Raw genomic sequence first — 12838 nt, 5'->3', positions numbered from 1 at the left:
ACACGATATGTATACTTGACCGTAACTTTGCTATGATGGTCTTATAACCGTCGCTCGCAGGTACAAGATAAGAGTTGAAGACAAGGTAGGAGTGGGTTCATATGGCATCAAACATAGATGTGTACTTGGTCAAGTGTGTGATGTGCCCATGCAACCAATGCAAGGGAACCAAAATGCAAACCAAGCATGTGAGCAAAGTCCTCGCTTGTTCTAGTGGAGAATAGTATGCCCGAATTCCGTGCAGATGCAAAGAAGGTCTTGGCAAGCGTAGTCATGGACTACATATCTATCCATGATTGTCCAAATCATCGCGTGATTTTCGAAAGGAACATGCTCTCTTACGAAGTGCTCAATGTTATCACCAAGATCTTCCAGGGTCTACTATCCGCAAAGGTTTTGTGCCATTTCCTATTATCCCCCACATACAACACATGTTTAGGTGCAAGGATTGGTTGAACTAATGACTTGGCACTCACTACATTACTCAAGTGATGGGATCTTATGAGTCCCATCGGCCTTAAACGCATGGCAGCACATAGACTACACATGGCCTACTTTTGCTGAAGAATGTCGCAATATCTGCTTGGGTCTTGCAATAGATGGCTTAAATCCTTTTGGCATGCATTCAACAATATGGAGCACATGGCCTATGCTACTCGTTAACCATAATATACCTCCATGGTTGACAATAAAGAAAGTCCACTTACTTTTGTCTCTACTAGTGTCGGGAAAGTATAAGGTGAGCAACATGGATGTGTATTTGGAACCATTGGTAGAAGAACTACAACTCTTATGGGAAGGGGTAAAGGTCCATAATATGTCAAGGCCACATTGGTGATGCACTTCTATAATTTATAGAAATCTAATGTGGATAATGCATGACTTTCCAGGCTATGGGGAGTGCACGGGGCTTGCCACAAGTGGATATTATGTATGTCCCATTTGTGGCCCAAACCTACAAGATCAACATTCAAAAGCTTTAAAGAATATGGTGTATGAAGGGCATGTGCCATACTACCTACCGAAGGGCCACAACATGTGTGAAGGCTATCTTGGACGTTAGCCCAAGGAACAATGGTCAACAAAAGAGCAACAGAATGCTTGGGTGATATCTGATGGATTGACTCACCCATTTGGTATGAAGTTCTTGTCTATCTTACATCACTTGCCCTATTGGTAGGATCTTCTTATCACTAGTCTTCTTAATCCCATGCACAAGCCATGCACATATTAAAGAACGTAGGACAAACCAATGGGATCATTTTGCTGGTGTGAAGGACAAATGTGGGTGGTGAGAGGATCTTAAAGAGTCTTGCAGAGAGCACATGCATGGCAATGGGCCCACATGGACATTCACGAAGCAAGAGGATCGTGTGGAGAGCAAAATCGCATTACTTCAAACACCAACATGCCATAGTCATTTCTTAAAAGGTGCATTTACCCTTGACAATAAGCTCAACAGTCTAAAGACACATGACTGGCATAAAATGTTATAGTTTATTTTGCTAGTTGCAATAAAAGGTTGTCTTGCCCCAGAAAGTAGACAATTGATATACAAGATATCGAGGCTTGTGAGGTGGATATCACAAAAAGAGATTTCAATTGAAAGTATTGAGGGAAATAGGTTGATTGCCATTAAAGGGGCATGCTTATTGGATAAGCAATTTCCAAGTAGTGTAATGACAATCCAAGTTCACTTGCTGGTACACATAGTGGATGAGGTTGCTCTCGTAGGGATTGTGCATACACATTGGATGTATTTCTTGGAAAGATTCATGAAGACTCTCAAGAACTTTGTTAGATAGAGGGCAAGACCAAAAGCGAGTATGGCTAAGGGATGGTTAGTGCAGGAGTCTCTAGTACACAGCCAAATTTCTAGGTAAGAATGATCCCTTGGCCGCTCAGGCATGGTCGCATAAAGAAGACGAGCGGGTTGCAGGCGAAGTACCACAAGGAAATGGAAAGGATTGCTTAATGAGTGAGGCATTAAGGGAAACGAATGTTGGTGGTACATAATTCAAGTATCTCTACGCACAAAAAAATATATATGCAGGGCAACATATAGAGGTGCTTTTGGGGGAGATTGATAATATCATGCAATGAGTCCACACACTCGCACAAGGACACGAAGACATGGATGACGAAGATCATGACAACAATGAAGAAGCTAGCATCGAGCATTCAGGTGAGGCTTCTCTAAGAGTCGGTTGTGGAGAATGAGGGAGAGCTTGAAAGCATTGACGGAACTAGAAGCATTGCTCGTCAAGCATTACTAGAGGATGATAACTTGTAGCACTATGTGCTGCTCTTAATATGAGCACACTAATGTAATTTTGTATCCATTGATAAACTCTTAGTACCAGCATGACACCTTGCATCTTTTTGAGTCTTGTAGATTTTTATCCTTCATTGTATAATGGAGTGCAATAAAATTCGTTTGAGTGTAATATTGATAATGTTCAATTTGTTTCAAAGTCATTTTAGATCATGCACGATCTCATAAATCCCTCATGCAATAGAATTCCTCACTCCCTCCCTCTCTCAAATGTCTCTCTTTCCCTTTCTCATTTGCGTGTTGTATCTCGACTCATGGGCTATTAATGAGCTTAATCATTGTCAAAAAACTTTGCAAGGATTAAAAGCCCCAAGACTATAGGGAATTTAGGCTTAGAAAGGAGAAGTGATTTAGGGTTTGGGACATTAACTCTATCACAACATGCATTGTAACACAAATGTGACCTGCCAAAGGCAGCGACAAGTATGAGCGTCAATGACTTGTGCATTCATCTACTCGCTTCTCGCTCACTACACAATACTCAACCCCACAGACATATCTAAGTTGTTGCATGTGTGATCAAGCCCTTGTAAATATTATGGTTACAAATTACACAAAATATAGAAGAAACTCATCAGTTACAAAATATATTGGTGGAAAATTAATAAATATAAATATATATACAATAATAAAAATAATAGGTGGTTTTAGATTTTCAATAGGTGATTGAGACTAATAGGTTTTAGTAGTATGCATGAAATAGTATAATAGGGTGGAAAAGTAAAAGAGCACATATGCATAAAATTTTGTAAGATCTAATAGGACAATATTCTTTCATGTGACCTTAAAATTATCAATGCTAGTTGTCTGTTTGCATGAAAATCAATTGCCTTGAGTTATAAGCTATAGATCTAACATGCACGTGAATGACATGCTTATGTAGCATGCTTATGTAGCAATTGGATAGAGTGCAAAGGACATATGCATCCATATGCATGTATGTCATAAATAGGGCAATTGAAATTAAAAAAATCAGGGTGCCGAAAATGGCACCGGAAATGGCATCAAAAATTGCATCAAAAATGACCCCAAAATTACGTCAAAAAACGGTGGTTTTCGGTGGTCCCTCAATTTTCCTTTTTTCGATGGCGCCTATATGGCCTCGTTCTCTTATAGTGAGAGAGAGAGAGAGAGAGTGTGTGTGTGTATGTGTCATCCTTCTTGTTGTATGTGTGTGTGTGTGCTTGTATGGCCTCGTTCTCTTATAGTGAGAGAGAGTGTATGTGTGTGTGTACCTGTCATCCTCCTCTCTCTCTCTCCCCTTCCCTCTCTCTCACATGTATGCCAAGCCCTTCTCTTGCACGTGTGTGTATGTGTGTGTGTGTTCCTCTATCAATGTATGTGTGTGTGTGTGTTTCTCTCTCTAATTAGGGCTTTCTTTGTGTGTAGGCAATTTGCCAGTGATGCTTGCGAGAGAGCTTCGAGCTAGAGAGGTAAGGAGTTTGAGGCTAGTGGCATAGATTTTGGACACAATAGAGTTACTATCACTACAACCTACATGACATTTTTATACGGCCTCCCTCTTATTGTTTTTTAAGGTCACAACACATATGGCACATCAAAAGGCATCCATGGACACAAATTATTGTTGTCTTTATAGTCGGTAATGAGGGAAGAAAAATGTATCTCACATTATTATCACAAGCACGACATTATTGCTTTGGCGCATTATTTTGTACTCCAATGTAAAACAGTAGACCGTATATGTTTCACATACTCATGGCATGCCAAAAAAATACAAGCTCATATTATTGTTATAGGTATTATGGGTAATACACTAAATTAAAGAGGTCCTAAGGTTTTTAGACCTATTATTGATATTACTATGTAGTACCTTCACACAAGGCATAACGTAAGTGGAGTATAGGTTAGAATCCTCTCTAGGCTTTATAGCTGAGGGGCCACTAGCGAATTGCAATGAACCAATAGCGTTGGATAGTGAAGGCTTTAGTGGAGGGTTGAAGGTGAAAACAATAGAGGTAAGTGGTAATGGGCAACTTTACAGCACTTTTTGAGGATGACGATTGGTAAGGTTTAAATCTAATTATGCATACGTATGCTTGTGCTTGTGCACTTGCAAACACCATAAGAATTATACCCAGTGAAACCTTATATTAATTAGACTTCACACGCAACCTTGGACAAAATAAAGGGCATTATTTGAAGCCCAAAATGTATCATAAGCCTATTTTGGGCTTCAAATTTAAGCATTGCCCTCGAGAGTTGGGGGGCCTTGTGAGAGCACTTGACCTAGCCTCTCTCCTCAACACTAACTCCCATAGCCTTGTCAGCACTTGCCCTCAGGGCATTTTCTCTGTACTTGTATTCTCTCACAGAGGAGCCCCTTTTCCTGATTCGATAGAACACACCCTTGCCCCCTTTGATGTTCATGGGAGGTCTTCCCTCCCCTCTGCATTAACGGCATCTAGTACTGATGGGGGACCTTTATCTAGTTCTGATTATGGCGTTGCTCCTAACATCCAGAGAGAACTAACTTTGCCAAGCCCTCTAACGGCATTTTTGTCGTGCCCCTGTTTGCTGAAGGTGCCTATCCACACTGTGGTCTTTTGCAGGCCTCCTTCATCAATCCTTTTTCTGCCCTCTTGCCTCAACAACACCAACTGGCAGACCCTGTTCTGCCCATCCTAACACCAGCAGTTGCATCCATTTGCAGTCTTCTTGTTACATCATCAGCCACCAACCCTGGTGGTCCACGCCTCTTCCAAGAGGCATCCTCAACACCTGCTACAAAAGTTGCACCCTGCATGCAACAGAGCATACATATGCAAAGGCCCATTAGACAAACTCGCCCTCGATTCGGGCTTCCCTAGGCCATGCAACCGCCCACATCTCTACAGCCATTTAAGCCCTGGACGACCACATCCTAGATGCCCTATTACTAAAGCAGGAGACAAAAGAACTTGAAGAACTCAATAAAGGAGGTTTCCCTTGCTACCCTCGTCACACAACCCTCTGAGTGGGCTCTCTTTTTGCAGGCTCACATCATGCAGTTCACACTATTTTTACTAAAGCCCTCTTCTCAGTCCAAGAAGGGGGGCAACCTACTTCTGGCTTTTCAATAACCTCGATTTCTACTGTTTTTTGCAACCAAATCAGAGGCTACTTCTACTGCAAAACAACCAACCACCATTGACACCCATTGCCATCCTTTGTTTTGTTACAGATCCCCTTTGAATACAATGCATATAACAATGTCTACATTGACATGGAAGTGCTACAAAAAGCAATGATTCAGTACTATGGCCTCACACTTGAAGAGTCAGGTGGAAATGCCGTGTTTGTCTTGAAGCTGGATGAATGTCAAGTGGTTAAAGGTCAAATACTGGAGCGTGTTAGTTTAACCTTGATGAGCCGAGCACTTAGAGGAAAGCCTTTAGACACCCAAGAGTTGGATGCAACTGAAGACAGCAATAATAGGGGTCAAGGGCATAAGCAAGACTACTACGGCATTCAATCAGAGAAGAACATCTGGTGGCAAGCAGCATGGGTCCTCCCAAAATAGAATCATGATACCTTGAGGTGGTATTTTGAACGGTCTGGCATTCAATATGTCGTCTCTTGTCAGGTCAATGGTCAAAAGCTTGATGTTCTCGGAATAGGCTGCTTTAACGTTGAATGGCACTTGGGTGGCGATCTAAAAACCTTAAAGTGTATGTTGGGTTGTAAAACAGGTGCGAATACTATATTCTCATGTGTTTACTGTTGTCATTCCAAGACAGCAGTAGACTCAAGAGTAAAAGGGAAACAACCTAGCAAAGGCAAAAGTCAAAAATAGGTGGGTGCAAAAAAAGCAATCGTTTTTTATGCTGAACAGAGGAAAGGATCAAAGGTATGGCATAATGGCATATTAAGTTGTGACCAGAGCAAGCCACCTAGTCGTGACCAGGAGGACAATGCTTGGAACCCAATCTTGGACATTCCACTATGTCAAGTGCATGTGTGCACATTACATGCAAGACTCAGGATTTTGGATAAGCTATTGATGCTCCACATAAACTATGTCTGGAACATGGAGCCCGAAGATCGACGAGAAGAGTCGATACGTGCACTAGAGGGTGTACTTTCCTCTATGGGATTACATGCTGGAGCAGTGGTCTTCCTAATAAAATTTGCATGGGTGGATCAAAGGCACTTGCTATCAAACCACTTGGGTTCTCATAGCCACACTGACTTTAAAATTTGGAAGAAGATATGTGATGTTACAATATATCGAGGAAATGATGCCAGGCTTGGCCTAAAACGTGCACGTGTATGGGAGGTGTGTAATAAAATGGTCGATCTTCTAGAGCGACCTCACCTAGATGACCATGGTATTGAGGCACTTAAACAAGCCACTTGTAGATTTACAGAAGAAATGGTCGAGGCATGGGGAGAAACACACATTACTCACTACATGGTAATGTTATATTTCTTGTGTCCTTGTAGTATGTTCTTCATACTGTTTGTTGACTTTTTGTAATTTTCTATGCAGCATATATTGTATGCACATCGGCCATACTTTCTCGATAGATATGGCTCTTTAGCACTTTGGAGCAATCAAGGGATGGAGAAATCACATTACCAAGCAAAGGCCGTGTATTTTAAGGGCACTCGCCATGGTGGTGGCAAAGTCACGAGTAATGCGCTCCATGAAATGTTCAACTGGTTCTATCGCGTTCTGGTTGGCAAAAAAAGGCAAAAAACTCGCAGTAATTTGTCTCTTAGGCGTCAAATAATGAAAACTGTTAATGCAAGAAGAATTGAAGAGGATACAACAGATCAAATGCTAGGGAGAGACTACGGCAGTGGGTAGCAAGCAAGCGTCGGTGTGGTTCCTCATGGGCTTAAACTCTTTGATTATAATCTTTTTGTGTTTTTAAATTTTCTAAAAGTTTTAAAAAATTATATTTATAGACATATTTAAGTCATTTTTCATTTATAGCCACCACATTTCAATTTCTTCTTTGTGCTCTACTCTCTCTTGCCCTCCCACTATCTCTCGCACTCGTACATACCTAGGCCATGCTAGAAGAACAGAAGCAAGACTTGCGGTTTTTCGATCAACTCGGTCCACTACCTGCTACAGCAAAAAGGACAAATCTACCTATAGTAACAGAGCAAGAGGCAAAGGAGATGAGAGAAGAAGAGCGCAGGAAGGAGGCCGAAGAAGCGCAACGTAGGAAGGAAGCTGAAGAAGCAGAGCCTAGTAGAGAAGCAGAAGAAGAGCGGTGTCGAAAAGAAGGAAGGTCAAGGGCAACCGAAGATTGTTATTGAGGCCGACACCCTAGAACAGCTAGAGGTTATCTTACAGAACAGGGAGGTCGAGCTCTTGTCCTATGGCATCACGAAAGATACCATTGACAAAGAGTTTGCTCTTGTGAGGGCGGCTTGGGAGACAGAAATGCAAAAGAGACAGTAGCCCAAAGAGGACGCAAGGAGGGCAAGCCAAGCACAGCCACAAGCAGTCACAACATCCAGACGTCCAGTCAAGACGTGTGGCAAAAGAATGGAGGGCAAGTTTCGAGACCAACAAGAAGAGGAAGAGCGTGCACAAAAGAAAAAGAAGTTCAGGTCTGAACGACCACCGTGGGAGAATCAAAGACCACCACCGCCTCCACCGGTTACAAAGAAGAAGAGAAAATGGAGGCCAGGGATAGTCGCGCTATGAGAGATTAGGAAATATCAGAAAAGCACAGATCTTCTCATCCCCAAGGCACCATTCTCTCGACTGGTGAGAGAAACAATGGAAAAATTTATTGACAGGGTTGACCGCATACAGAGCACAGCTCTTGAAGCTCTTCAAGAAGCTGCTGAAGATATTGTAGTTTCTGTTTTTGAAGACTCAGTGCTGGCTATGGTACATGCCAAGAGAGTCACTTTGAAGCCTGTAGATATGTCCCTAGCCCTACGCCTATGTTTAGAGCGTAGCCTTCTACCTCAATAGGCTAACCCTCTTTGTAATTCTCCCTACAAAATTTTGTAATGTTGCCAAATTCCTTTGTAGCATTTTCACACATTAATGAAAGCTTTTTGAGTTGTGTTACATTCTTTGTTGAGTCCAATTTTTTTTGTATGCTCAGTGCCAATGAACATTTCATTAAAAAAAGCATAAAAGCACTATACACACAGGAAAAAACACACACACACACATATATATATATACACACATATATATATATATACATATACAAATATATACATATATATATATCCTATATATCTTTTATATATAGGAATATATATCTCATATATATATATATATATATATCTTTCAATAGCCCCATAATCTTATATATATATAGGTGCACACACACACACACACACATATATATATGTATATATATATATACATATATATACATATATATACATATATATACATATATATACATATATGTGAGTGTGTATACATCTATAAATACAACATTTTTTCGTACCGCTCTAACCCAATCTCGATTACTTTTTTTAATCACGATCACATTTAAAATGAGTCCTAAACAATATTTTCTATGAACACATGAACAAAATCTTGAAATTGCAAGGCTTGAAATTGTATATCACAAGTACGCCAGGAAAAATCACAACTTACAATGCACAACAAAATTTTTTTATTAAACTTGGAAGAGAAGTTTGCATTACATCTTTTTAATAAGCTCTTGGAAGAGCTCAGGAGAGAGAGTTCTAGAGGCTGGTTTCTGGCCTAAGCTTTGGAATATATCACTCGGCTCATTGATTCCTTGAGCCTGAGACAGGGCACAATGGCTTAAAACTGAGCCAGGATGCTTGCCCGTACAGCAATACAAGGTAGCTTTCCTAGCTACCAAAATACATTTATTTATGTTTGAGGCTAAGGGGTTCTCCGACAGCACTAAGTGCTTTACATTTTAGGAGCTCGGCATAGGCGATCTCTGAATAGTCTAAATGAAAAACCCGCACTATGTCGGCTCTGAGGGCAGGTATGTAGTGCCAAAGAGATGCATCTCGACCCTCTGACTTTGGCCGCGTTCCTCCTACGCGCATAGCAAACTTGTCCACTTCAAAAGCAGTCTGTCAACATGTCAATATAGAAGTTAGGAAGTGTGAAATGATACAACTAAAAATAATTTGCTTTACAACCAAGAAGTTAGGACATACCTCAGTTGCATCGTCACTTGCAACTAGTTGCTCATTTGTCAAGTTTATGCTTCCTTGGTCTTGAGCATCGCCAGCAAACCAAGGGCATGTGTGGTTCAAAGGCAGCTACGCTCTCATAGAATTGCACATCTTGCTTTATTTCAACGAGCGCTTTGGCCACTACATCTTCCAAGGAACTGCTACCAACATCGTATGCAAGCGCTTTTGTGAGGTTGTCATCTTCAAAAGAGATTTTCACTTTCCCTTTGTCTTGACCCCCAGCATTCACGGCAATAATGGACAGTCCCTCATCCTCGCGAAACCCGAGTGTCTTGGCAATGTCATCCAAAAACAAAAATTCTTTCCCATCAATAATGATTGGATGCAAAGACATGATAACAAGGTCTGGGACCTCCTCAAGTACTTCATCGCCCTCTAGAACTAGGTCCGGAACCTCCTCGGGGACATTCTCTTGTAGAGCCACCAATGCCATTGAGGCCTCCCATTGTTCTGTAACATTCTCTTCCTCAGCATGGGCCTCTTGGACCTGCTCCATTAGCTTTGCTTTGCCCTTTTCTTTTTCCTTGCCACTTTCTTTCGCCACACCCTCTTGTAAACAGAAGGACCAAAACCATGTCCCAGCTCAGGAAAGAAGTGCCGATGTTGCCCATTTGTAGATCCAAGAGTAAGTCTTCCTCCTCATTCCTGTAGTCCTTTTCTGTGAGGGATTTTAAAAACCTTGATAGGCGAAATCTAAAATTCTTGTCTTCCCTGAATATGGTCAACCGGAACCCATAGGCCCTCATCACCCTCAAACATGATGGAGTACGTGCTGATGTGTTCATCCATATACTGAATGACATCTGTGAAAGCATCCGCGTGTAGATGCATTGTTGCACGCACATCAATTGCTCCCTCAAACATAGGGATGATCTCGTCAACCCTATGAAGTAACTCAAGCTTTCCTAGCTGTGCAATAAGTGCGTCAAGTAGAGGTGCCATGACTATGAGTGATTGCAAGAAATAGAGAGTGTGTGATACAGAAAGGTGTGCGAAATTGAGAGCAAGTGTTAGGAGAGAACGATAATTGTCAATTGATGATGAAAATGAGTAAAGTATCGTTTATAAATGGGCGACCTTGTTATAAAATTTTTAAAAACTTTTAAAAATTTTAAGTACCAAAAAATTTTAAAAAAATGGTATGCGAAAGCAAGAACGTATCCTTCCATCGCAAGGTCATTTCTAATTTACTAGTGGCTCAAGCCACAGATGCTTGTGTGACCAACCTTACACTATCACAAAAAAATAAAACTTGCACAAGACAATTGAAAAACCTTAATAAGACAGTGAGGCAAAAAAATTGAAATTGTATTTACTTCAATCCAAGATTACATATCCAGTGGTTATTTGATAGCTACACAGCCAGGGAAAGTAATTTCTCTACAAAGAAAAGATCGTTCCTGCCTTTTGCGCACTACTCTACCATTGATTATCAAAGCAAAATCACCACTCAGTGAGAATCGAAGAACTAAGTAGTCACGTAAGTTGGCAAGGGACCAGTCATCATTCACAGCAACATCTTCTACATCCCCACCTTGCATGGATATATGTAGCACACCCTGTTCTGTAGAGGTTGTGTCAGAGTCTAACGCCTCCCATTCTCCATTTGTAAGCTTCCATCGCTTGTAAGGAAACGCAATGGACAACTGTTGCTTGACAATATGGTAGCGCATCACAACCTTCTCAACTATTACTCCGCATCTGATGGTGTCTCCATTGTGTTGAACAACTTTTTTATCCCATGCAGGTGATAAGAAACAAGTGAGAGCTCTCTCCCCCTTTGCAATCCATAAAGTTGGGGTACGATGTGTGTCACTTGTACGGAACAGGTACACAAAGAGGTGTAGAGGTATGAAGCAGGTTATGGTTGCTTTGTGAGATCCATATGTGCACTTCATAGCATTTTGCACCTTGCTTTCGATTTGCAAACAAGCCATGGCCACTGAAGCATTGTCTGGAATTGGCCATTCAATAGATGTGAGAGTTGGCGTAGGTTCTGGAACTAATTTTCCAGTACCATTTGCTGTCGTGGGAACCACATATGTATCCTCATAGAAGAAGATGTTTTGTGCAAGAAGTTGTGCAGCTGGACACCCTCCAAAGATTAAACTACCAAGCTCCACATGGTATGCTTCAAAGGTTCCTGAAATTGCCTCCATAGGCTCCCACTCACTATAGTTTGAGGGAAAATATCTACGCAGAGGAACCCAAGAACAATCAAAGCAGTGCTCAGTATACCATTATTAGCACACAATCGATTTAAAAACAAGAATATAAAGTAGTGAAATGACTTACAATTTGCAAGAAATCGTTGACGTTGGTCATGGTCTGCTAGTTTCAGCTCTGTTGCCTTGTAAACATGTTGGACCTTGGCTAGCTTTTTTCCATCACGATCTTGTTTGAGCTCCAATATCCGCCCTTTCCAATGGTGACTTTGTATATCAACGTATCGCTTTGACACCTTGTGGGTTCCTCTTGTACTAGGCTACATCGTAATCCAATTCCACTTCTCGTACTGTTTGATGTTCCAGTGCCCATCCTCATCTTGACCACTGCTACAAGAGAGAGATTGAATACTGATCAGAGGCCTTCGAGCTCTAGAAGAAGACATCAGATGTATATATTAGGGAGATTATAAACCTTGATGGCAAAGAAAAATAGAATGGTGAGAAAAAAACTTACACTAGGGAGATGTACAAAAGAGAAGGAGTTGTAGAGCAAGTTCCAAAGGCTTGGCTGTGCTATTACTGCACTTTGAAAGAGGATATTAGAGGGGGTGAGAGGAGACAATGAGTAAGATTATAAGAGCCAAAGCATTTGCAACTCAAGCTTCCATAGCTTGGCTGTGCTATTACTGCACTTTGAAAGAGGATATTAGAGGGGGTGAGAGGAGACAATGAGTAAGATTATAAGAGCCAAAGCATTTGCAACTCAAGCTTCCATAGCTTGGCTCTGTTGTTACACTCTGTAAAAGGAGGTTGGACAAGGTAGAAGGATGAAGTAAGGAAATGTAAGTGAGGATTAAACTTCCATAGCTTCTGAGAGGAGGTTGCAGATCAAGCTTCCATAGCTAAGCTCTGCTATTACACTCTGTAAAATGAGGTTGGACAAGGAAGAAGGATGAAGTAAGGAAATGTAAGTGAGGATCAAACTTCCATAGCTTCTGAGAGGAGGTTGCAGATCAAGCTTCCATAGCTAAGCTCTGCTGTTACACTCTATAAACGGAGGTTGGACAAGGAAGAAGGATGAAGGAAGGAAATGTAAGTGAGGATCAAACTTCTATAGCTTCTGAGAGGAGGTTGCAGATGAAGCTTCCATAGCTATAGATCT

This window comes from Cibotium barometz, chromosome 45 (assembly GCF_041138505.1).
Source record: "Cibotium barometz isolate CiBa-2024 chromosome 45, ASM4113850v1, whole genome shotgun sequence".
Taxonomy (NCBI): Eukaryota; Viridiplantae; Streptophyta; class Polypodiopsida; order Cyatheales; family Cibotiaceae; genus Cibotium; species Cibotium barometz.
Note: the sequence above shows the minus strand (reverse complement) of the source record.